Below are 9,716 nucleotides of genomic sequence, written 5' to 3' on the forward strand. Positions count from 1 at the left end.
CCCAATCAAGGTAGGCCCTCCCTTTGACTCCTCCCACAATGAGGCAGCTCTGCTCTGGCACATGGCGCCACAAGAGGAAGTACTGCCTCCTCTTCCCAAGATGGGCATGTGTGGGCGGAGCCTGTCCAGCTCACACAGACACAGCAGATTCTGAATGCAGCTCCTATGATCCAATATTCAAATAAGGAAAATCAAGGAGAAGCAAGAAACTATGACCATTTGGAAGTGTTGAAAATCTGTATAATAGGATATCTTAAAAACATTTTTGATGTCAAACATCCTTGTATAAACAGCGAGGAAGGAGAAACATACACCATATTGCCAAAAGTATTTGCTCAGCTCTCCAGATTATTTCAATTTAGGTGTTCCAGTCACTTCAATGGCCACAGATGTATAAAGTCAAGCGGCTCAGCATGTAGACGGTTTCTTTTAACATCAGTGAAAACGTGTGTCGCTCTCAGGACCTCAGTGAATTCCAGCGTGGTGCAGTGATCGAATAACACCTGTGTAATAAGTCCAGCCGTCACATTTCCTCACAATCGACTGTGAGTGGAACTAAAAAAGTGGAAGCGATTGGGAGCAACAGCAACTCGGCCCCGACAAACCAGATATCAAGTTCAGCGGACACTGGACTCTAGGACAGTGAAGACGGGTTCTCTGCAGGGACCAATAATGGTTCTCCATCAGTTGCCAGAAGAACGATACCTGTACTAAATGGAACAATGCATTTTAACTGTAAACTGAGCCTATATTTAAAATGTCTTTAACCCCAACAGGTCAGGTAAAGTAGTATCTCTGACTGTTCCCACATTACCCTTTGAGCAGGAATCCCATGCTTCTCCCAGCACGTGATTTGGATTAAAAAAAACATCTTGTTGAATAGCTGCACCTCTGCCAGGCTACTCGATTAGTCTTTTTGACTGCAGTTCATCTTGTAGTAGCAGTTCCATGTTCTCTTGGATCTTGATTTGTGGTGTCTACGTGTTCTCCAACCTCCTCCTGCGTAATTAGTGACTCTGAGTTCCTATTTTCTGTATCTTTATGTTAACCCTACAATGGATTTCTACCTGCCTACAACGAGCGAATTATACTTGGCTGCAGCCCAATAAGATCCTGACTTGAATGGATCTTTAGTTTAAATAAGCTTTTTTCTTTTAAATAAGATTTACCTTGTGTTAACTTTTCATGCATAAAAGCAATTGGAATATTTTAGTATCTGCAGCCTGTGGGTATTCAGAACAACCCATGGTGACAAACAATTTGCAGACGTTTTATTACAGTTTGACTGCTCTTAGTTTATGCAGGAGTTTTTGAATAGACATCTTCCACGAGGAAGACGACGGAACACACACATACATCCACACGGAATCCGAAGCCTTATCTTACTTGTACTTCCTCTTTATCTCCCTGCTTTTATCTGTATTTGTTGTCTGATCTCTGCAAGGCACTTTCCGACAAACGTGTTTGATAAAAGCACTTTAGGAATAAATTGAACTTGGCTTGTAACAGAAAAAAAAAAAAAGAGAAGAGGACAGAGGAGGAGATGAAGAAAATGGACCAATAAAGCCAAAGAAATAGGAGGAGGAAGAAGAGAGACAGAGGCAATGAAGAGGAGGGAAGAAGTGATGAGACAGGAGGAGAGATATTTTCAAAGATCTGACAAGTGAAGGGTTTGACCTATAGATGGGTGGATTTTATCAAGAATTATCTCCGAGCCGCCAGAAAATTCTTTTTGAAGCTGAAAATCACATCTATGGTGAGGGAATAATCCAGGTTTTGTTTTATGGTTCATCAGCAGGACCAGCACCTTCCAGGTGTCAACACAAGCACCCCAAGATAAACCAGCATCCACAATCAGCCTTCGCCGCGATATTTCAGTGTTTTCTATTCTCATAAAGACAAAGGACCATGGAGGAATTCATTAAGAATCCACAGAGAGCTTCACTTTGATGTCTTGAATCATTTTGTCAAAGTCTGCGCTGCACTTTTTCAGCAATTTTGAAGGAAACCTTTTAAGCACAGACGAGGGAAATGATGCAACCGAGTGTTTCTCTGTCCACACGGGTTAGAGGCCGTTAGCTCACACACTATGAGGATCACTGACTGTTGCTTCCTTCTCCACAGAGGGAAGCAGAGTTAGAATTGTGTACATGTTTACCTAATGCAACTGCAAGAAGCTTGATTGATGCAAACTTAAGGGAAAAGACATGAGCATTATAGCTGGTGAAAGCAACCTTCACACTCAAGCCCCTTTAACTGTCTCCTCATCGCTCTCACTCTTTCTGACACACACACACACACGCACACACACACACACACACACACACACACACACACACACACACTGAAGCACTGTCCCCGCACTCGTACAACTAATTAAGAAGCAGCGATCGCTTTGTTTGTTCTTGCTATTATGCATATTTTTATTGCCACCCTCTCCCAAATCACATGCCCGGGCAATTTATTAGCGCTTCAAACGGAGGCTGCGGAGGCCATATGTTGTGATTAAAATCCCTGGTAAATAAAGCACGTCCAGAGATCACAGTTAAGCTAATAAATTGCCCAGCTAGCTGCCGAACTTATGGCGACATCTTTCTTCTATTCAGCGAGGGTGAAAGATTTTAGAGAAGATCGCTGTTCCTGTCAAATTAATGCATTTGTTAAGTACAGATGAGGATGGAGAGAAGATTAGTGGTTAGCACTCCGGCCACCCGGTGAAAAGGACCTGGCTCGATTAATTGGCGACTCTAAATTGGCATTAAGGTACGTCTATCGTGGATTGTTGACCTGTCAAGGTTTTCAAGGCCATTATTCACTGTGAAAGACTCCAACTTGTTCTAATCTTAAATTGGGTGAATAGATTATTGAAGATAGATGGATGGGTGGTTGATGTACAGAGAAAAACAAGGCAGGGGTGGAACTTAGGGGTTTACCAGGGGCAACCGTCGCTCATCCCAGATCGCTGAAGACTTTTAATGGGCCCAATGTTATCATAACTTCCATGCTTCTTACTGATCTTGGGCTGACCAGCCTCATATATTTTATATCAGTAGGGAATACTGTCATGGTAGGTAGTCACTTGAGTTCAGAATTTTTATCCAACTTTGGACTGCTGGACGATGAAGCTGATCCCAGGTGACTACAGGTGAAGGCAGTGTACACACCTGCAGACAAACCAATTACCGAGAAACCAGAGGGCCCAAAGAAGAGCCAAACGTGTAGAGAAACATTCAACCCCAACTCCTGAAGTAGAAGCAGATAATCTTTCAATGTGAACTGAAAATGCTAACCACAACACCACCAGCCACTCTTAATTCATGACAGTAAATTAAGTTGTTTATGTCACATTCACAGTGAACCTACTTTCATACGTGGACTGCCTCTGCTGTCTTAGAATTTTGAGTGAAATTGTCTTCATCAACTGGTGGTGGAGAAGGCGTGGAAGATATACTACAAGTGAAATGGGAATGACGCTCGGCCTTCTGTTCTTCCCACAGTCCTGCCTCGATTTGTTCTTCTTGTGCAGGATTCTCAGCGTTGTGCACAAAGAGCCACATTTGCTTATTCAATGGACACTGTTTTAACGCATCTGGTGTACCAGGATTGTTGCATCCACCATGATGCACCATGAATTATCACAAGGAATTGTCTTGCAAGCTGTTACTTTCTTAAAGTCGGTTACTCTTCACCAAAGCACAAACTGTTTTGCTGTTAACTCCCAGTGGGTTTGACTTTGGTACTTCATGTGGTGTCTGTTGCTCAAATCCCCGTACCTTCGGCCAACAGTGCTCCTAGTGGCTGTTTGGGTGTCGGACGTATGGTGTCTTGGATGCTCTGGCAGCCCACAGGGTGTCTACCTGGGCTCACTGGACTTCTCAGACTGGACATTTAACAATCATACTTTATCAGCCCCAGTGGGGAAATTCCCTTTTCTGTGTCTGTTACACTGCAGCCCAGGAGCTACTGGAGCGCAACATAAAATGCCATTACTCCATTGGTCCAAACAGCCACAACAAACTAGGGTCTCTGTGCAAAAGGGAAGTTATTTACAAGGTGCTCTAGTGTTAAACAAACAAATTAGAGATCATTAACAAATTGAACTAAGAGTGAGCTCTCCTCCAAAAACAGCAAACCAAAAATCACCATAATCTATCAGGGATAAAACTTACCTAACAAACAAAATGTAACACAAACAAAGTCTTTTCCTCCTACCGACAATAAACAAGAGAAGAAGATTGAACTTGAACATCTCCAAGAAAACACACACTACACTCTAGCTGTTTGACTCAATGAAGCATGGCTCCGCCCCTCTGATCAAAGTGATGCCACCGGGTCGGCTTCCTGGGTTGGCCAAACAGGTCTTCTCTGGGGAGCTGATGGGGGTCAAAGGTCTTGCTTAAGGACCTGCTGGAGGGACATGTTATCTGTGGGATTCAAACCTGTGAACTCTTTATACCAAGTCTGCTTCTGTAGGCTTTTCTGCCCAATTCACTCTGGGACACAGATTGTCTTTAATATGTGTGTCTGTTAACTCTGGAATGCATGTTGCACCTGACCAAGTCGATTCTACAGGACACACAGGAAGATGTTCCTAAAAGGACCCGTGTCTCTTTTCTCCCTCCACATTGCTGATTACCTTTTATTCATGTGATTATTACTTCCTTCCCCTGCTGGATCACTTTTGACGGCCGAGTTCTTCCACAGCTTTTGGTGGCGAGTGCTAATCTACACCAGGATACAAGCATGTTGTTTTTGTGTGTCTTGTCAAAAGACGTGCAACAATGACTCAATCACCCTGCAATGTTTTCTATTCTCTTTTTCTGCCTTTGTGAGTTTTCTCTGAAGGATTAGAAAATTTGGCTTTTGACGGCATCCACAGAGAATTACTCTCTGTTGAACATGGTTGATTTGTCTCTGATGCAACAAAACGAAGGCCTCGTTCAAACACAACTTTACTAAGTGAACTTGGCCACTTTTGGCGTGATTTACTTGTCCGTTTGCATGACAACGGTGCTCAGAGCCACTGGAAATACAACTTTTTAGAAACAGCTCCCGAGGTGGAACTTTTTGAAAACGCTATGACTCAGTTTCCATGTAGACGGCAGAAACGCTGTTACTGGTCCTGGTCACCACGGCCGAAGTAACTAGAAGTTCTGCACATGCTCAGTAGAACCAATCAACTTGGTAGTCTGTCCACTAGAATGTCTGTGTTCTCCCAGTGTTAATGTTATTATATCTGTTCTCTGCTGTGTGTGTTTGAGTGGTTTAATTACAAAAACAAACAACAGCGCCCACTTGAGGTTCAACATGCTATTTAAGTCGTTTTCAGCGTTTCTGCATTGTAAGAGGACATTGTTTACAAAACGTTGCAGGGCAAATGCGAAACTTTTCTGAAACCAAAAGCACAAAAATGATATGTTTTCACTTGAAACGTCACAGCACACACACCAGCTATAAGCTCATAGAAAAAGGTTGTAGAGCTACGGTTATAGAAAACCCCTGTTCTAACGTGACAAGTGCTGTTTGGAAGGTTTTAGCAGCAACGTGTGACGTGAACAATGAAAAAAAACAAGAAGGTGTCAGTTTCTTGTGGGTTCCCGTCGCTGGTGGTTATCTCGCTCCACAACGGGTTCCAGACGCTCCTCGGTGCGGCCCTGGACGGTTCCGTCAATACGAGGTGCTGACAGTTCATCACTATCTGTCACCAGTAAACAGGTTTGTGTGTTTTTCTCAGAGAAGCCAGTCACTGTCTGTGTCATCGTTGAAGGCTGAGGGCAGAGCCGTCCGGGGGAATGTGACTCTCGCCTTTTCACTCACTTTCTTTTTTAAACTTGACACTTCTTGTTATTTGTGTCTTTCTTCTTATTACGGCTCTGTGTCTTGTGCATAAATGCTAAAAGTGCTTTATAAATAACTTTTCTCGCTTTTGAAGATGGGGGACTGATGAAGACGGGAGCTGATACCTCTTGAAGATGAAAAACGATGTTTACTTATGTTCATTTTGAGACTTTCTTTCTAAATTAGATTTTTAGTCACGATTGATTCACATCCTTTTTTTAGCATCTTGAGCTCAAACTTCAAGATCCATTTAAAAAGATCCAAATTCGATTTTTTTTTTCGCACTTCAGGAAATAAAGTTTGTTTCTATATTTGATGAAGGAAGGAGCATCTTTTCACCACACAAGCCTTTAGGCGTATTACCACTAATGATTAATCTGGAGGATTAGGTTTCCGCCTATTTTCAGGAAACTATTTATGCATGCAGATTTTGTTGTGGTGCCACTTTTCCCTTCTGGGTCTCTTGTCTCTGGCACATATGTTTCATCAGCTGCCGCGCTGTCGGTGTCACATGAAACCATTAGCTTATGGAATCATTAATCCTGGACTCGATTCCTTTTAAGTGATTTTGTTTTCTTGTGCGTTATGCAGTACTGTTTCGTTTCCATCCTGGTTTACAGTCGATTCTTTTGTGACAACGTATGATGACATTAGAGGGCATTAACCGACACTTGTCACCTGTTATTGATTTAAAATCGGCTAACTCTACACATGCATGTTGTAAGACGTGTCTTGAGTATTTTCCATTTTGGCTGTCAAGTCTTGGTGAAGCAAATAATGAGCAAAGCCTGGAGCAATTAATTAATTGAGCAATCTGATTTGATTCCAGTGGACTGGTGTTAAAATAAGTGTAGGAAGTAAAGCTTCTGTAATTCTGTGTTTAGATTAGAAAAAAAAAAAGACATTGATGTGAAACTGTGACCAAGCAGTTAATCTTCATAGTAACATATTCATCAGCGCCAAAAATATATATCAGCTCAGCAGCAGAATGAATTAAAGTCACACTACACGGGGTCTTTACTGTGAATGTGGGTGTTTCAGATGTGCTTCGGTCCAAATCTGGAAGAAGTCGTCCAAAACACTGTCAAATATTGTTCTAATAGACGGAAGTGATGTGGCTCCTGCCTGATGGCGGCACCGAACATTGACAAGCTGCTCACATCGTGCAGCCACTCCTTATCATCTGTTTGGGTTTACTCTCCCCGAGGGCCGGGGCGGCGGGTCAGGAGGGGATGGAGGGAGGAACATCTGTTTGCATCCGCCAGGCTTCCTGCTCGTCTTTTGTTCATCCGTGTGTTTTGATCACCCGCTGCAGACAAAATGATCCTAATCCCTTACAAAAAACAAAAAAGGAAAAGAGTGGAGACCTGCTGCTCATGTGAAGGATTCCAGCTCACAGAAAATGCAGATTCAGGTTCAGTGACTGTAAATGAACTTTAATTCTGGACAAAGATAAACAGCATCAGCTGTGTTGGTTCCACCGTGATGAAGATTCTGGTCGTTCACTTTGAATCTTCATCAACCTGCTGCTAAATACCAAAGCTTTCATGATTCCTCTTTCCTTCCTTCCTTCCTTCCTTATATTCTACCTACATACTCTTTCCTTCCTTTCTTCATTCCTACCTTCCTTACACACACACACACACACACACACACACACACACACACACACACACACACACACACACACACACACACACACACACACACACACACACACACACACACAGAGGCAGTTGAAAATGTAGCATAAGGTCGTCCATATATTGTTATGACAGCACGTTTCAACTGTACATAACATTGATTTCTACACACACACACACACACACACACACACACACACACACACACACACACACACACACACACACACACACACACACACACACACACACACTGTGAGTGTCAGGTTGCATTAAAATGTTGCACACGGAAAGCTCGCACACACTCATATCTCCACATGGACACGTACGCTGTGTTTGTTGATTGGCGTTGGCTGCAGCGTCGCTGACAACCGCTGGCGCCTCATTTGCATAAAGCACAGGGGCGATGCACCTTTCCCCTACTCGGCTCCACGGGAGGATGATTGGCAGCGGCGTGCGCAGAGCCCGACACTGAAACGCGACTCTGCTATAACCGAATTCAAAGGGGCTGCCGGCTCCGACGCCTCCAAGGGTTACAAAGCTCCAGTCAATTCCACCTTCTGCTCAGATCCGATTTTTTTGACTGACATCTTTGAATGTGACCCATATTTGATGTTAGTTTGATGGATGGATCCAGAAATGACTCATCCATGCAAACTAATGGTCACTGCTATTTGGGAAACAACTACATGTATTTTCCAGCCGGCATGTGTTAAATCGTAATGTCCACAAATCCTTATAAATCAACCTCACATTGCTGCATGTAGATGATTCACCTGAATTCAACATGTGTATTTGTTGTCATGTTTTAGATTTTGACTGTGAATGGAAGTTTCATTATTTATTTTCTTCTTTTTGTTCGAAGTTGCCTGGATTGGAACCCCCGACTCTGCCAAAACAGTGGTCTGATTAGAATTAACTACAGAGCAGTGATTTCACACTGCGTTAACGTCGGTCTAAATGAAGCCTCTTTGATGCCGGGTGCATCGTCCACAACTCTTATTACAGTGTCCTGTGCTTGAAGGAGTGAGATTGTTGATTAGAACACAAAGGTTCAGAAGGTTTATTAGTAAAGTAGGCTTCTATCACATCAACCCTAATCACCATGATAATGAATTCAAACTGGCTCAAAGTCGTAAACGTGGAGAAAAGAACAATTATTGAGAGCAAAAACAAAAAGAAAGTAACAAAAATAAAGGACAGAGTTGGTGTGACATTGTCGAATGAAGTAGTGTAAAACATGCATAGATCAATGAATATAACAGGAAGTTTGGTCGAGAAATAAGGACATCTACTACGGTCGTGTTGAACCAATGGTTCAAGTGAAAACTAATAATTTTTTTGTTTTCCTGTTGGAAAAGTTGTGCATTTATGCGGCAAAGTTTTGAAAACGATGTCCGTTTCTGCGGAAACGGCAGAAATCCTGAAAAAGATAACATGCCAGGCGGCACGCACAGAGAACAAGACGCTGTGAACATGAACAGGAGAACTTCAGAGTGTTATAGTTAGAGTCACTCATGGTGGCCTGTCCACTAGAATGTCCGTGTTCTCCCAGTGTTCATGTTTATAACATATTGTCCTCTGTGGTTTCATTACAATAACAACCAACAGCGCCAACTTGTGCCCTGGCATGCTAACTGCATCATTTTCAGCGTCTCTGCTGTTTCCATGGAAACGGAGATCGTCTTCGAAATGTTGCTGTGTAAACCCGGAAGTTTTCAGAAAGAAAATTCACCAAAGATGAGTTTTCGGTTGTGCCGTTGTCGTTCTGTGTTGATTGATGAGAAAATTGAGCTCGGAAGCTGACGCCAGAACAACACGTTTGCTTTGTAACAGCACAAATTCAAGGACGCTGACCGCGAGTTTCATATTGTTTTTGCAGCCGAATCTTTAACCCTGAACCTTCCCGAGTCAGAGAATATGTCTGATTTTGTCAAAATGTAGAAAACACATGATTTTTGTTCTGGCATTAGCAATGTTCAGATCGCAGCTATTAGCACAGGCAGGGGATGTATGTCTTATATGCATCCATCCATGGAAAGCGAAGCCTCCCTCTTCTCTTAGCATTACTTAACACATTTTAAAGAATATTGTCGTTTGTCCACATAAAAGTCCAACCGCGAAGCCGTTCAGTGGGCTGCTGTATTTAGCTGGAGGCAATTTGAAGTCACTCCAGGAGTATTATTATACTTGGAGGGGATTTATTTCTTCCTGACTTTTTGGATGTCGGTAATT

Source organism: Lipophrys pholis, assembly GCF_963383615.2.
Source record: "Lipophrys pholis genome assembly, chromosome: 4".
Taxonomy (NCBI): domain Eukaryota; kingdom Metazoa; phylum Chordata; class Actinopteri; order Blenniiformes; family Blenniidae; genus Lipophrys; species Lipophrys pholis.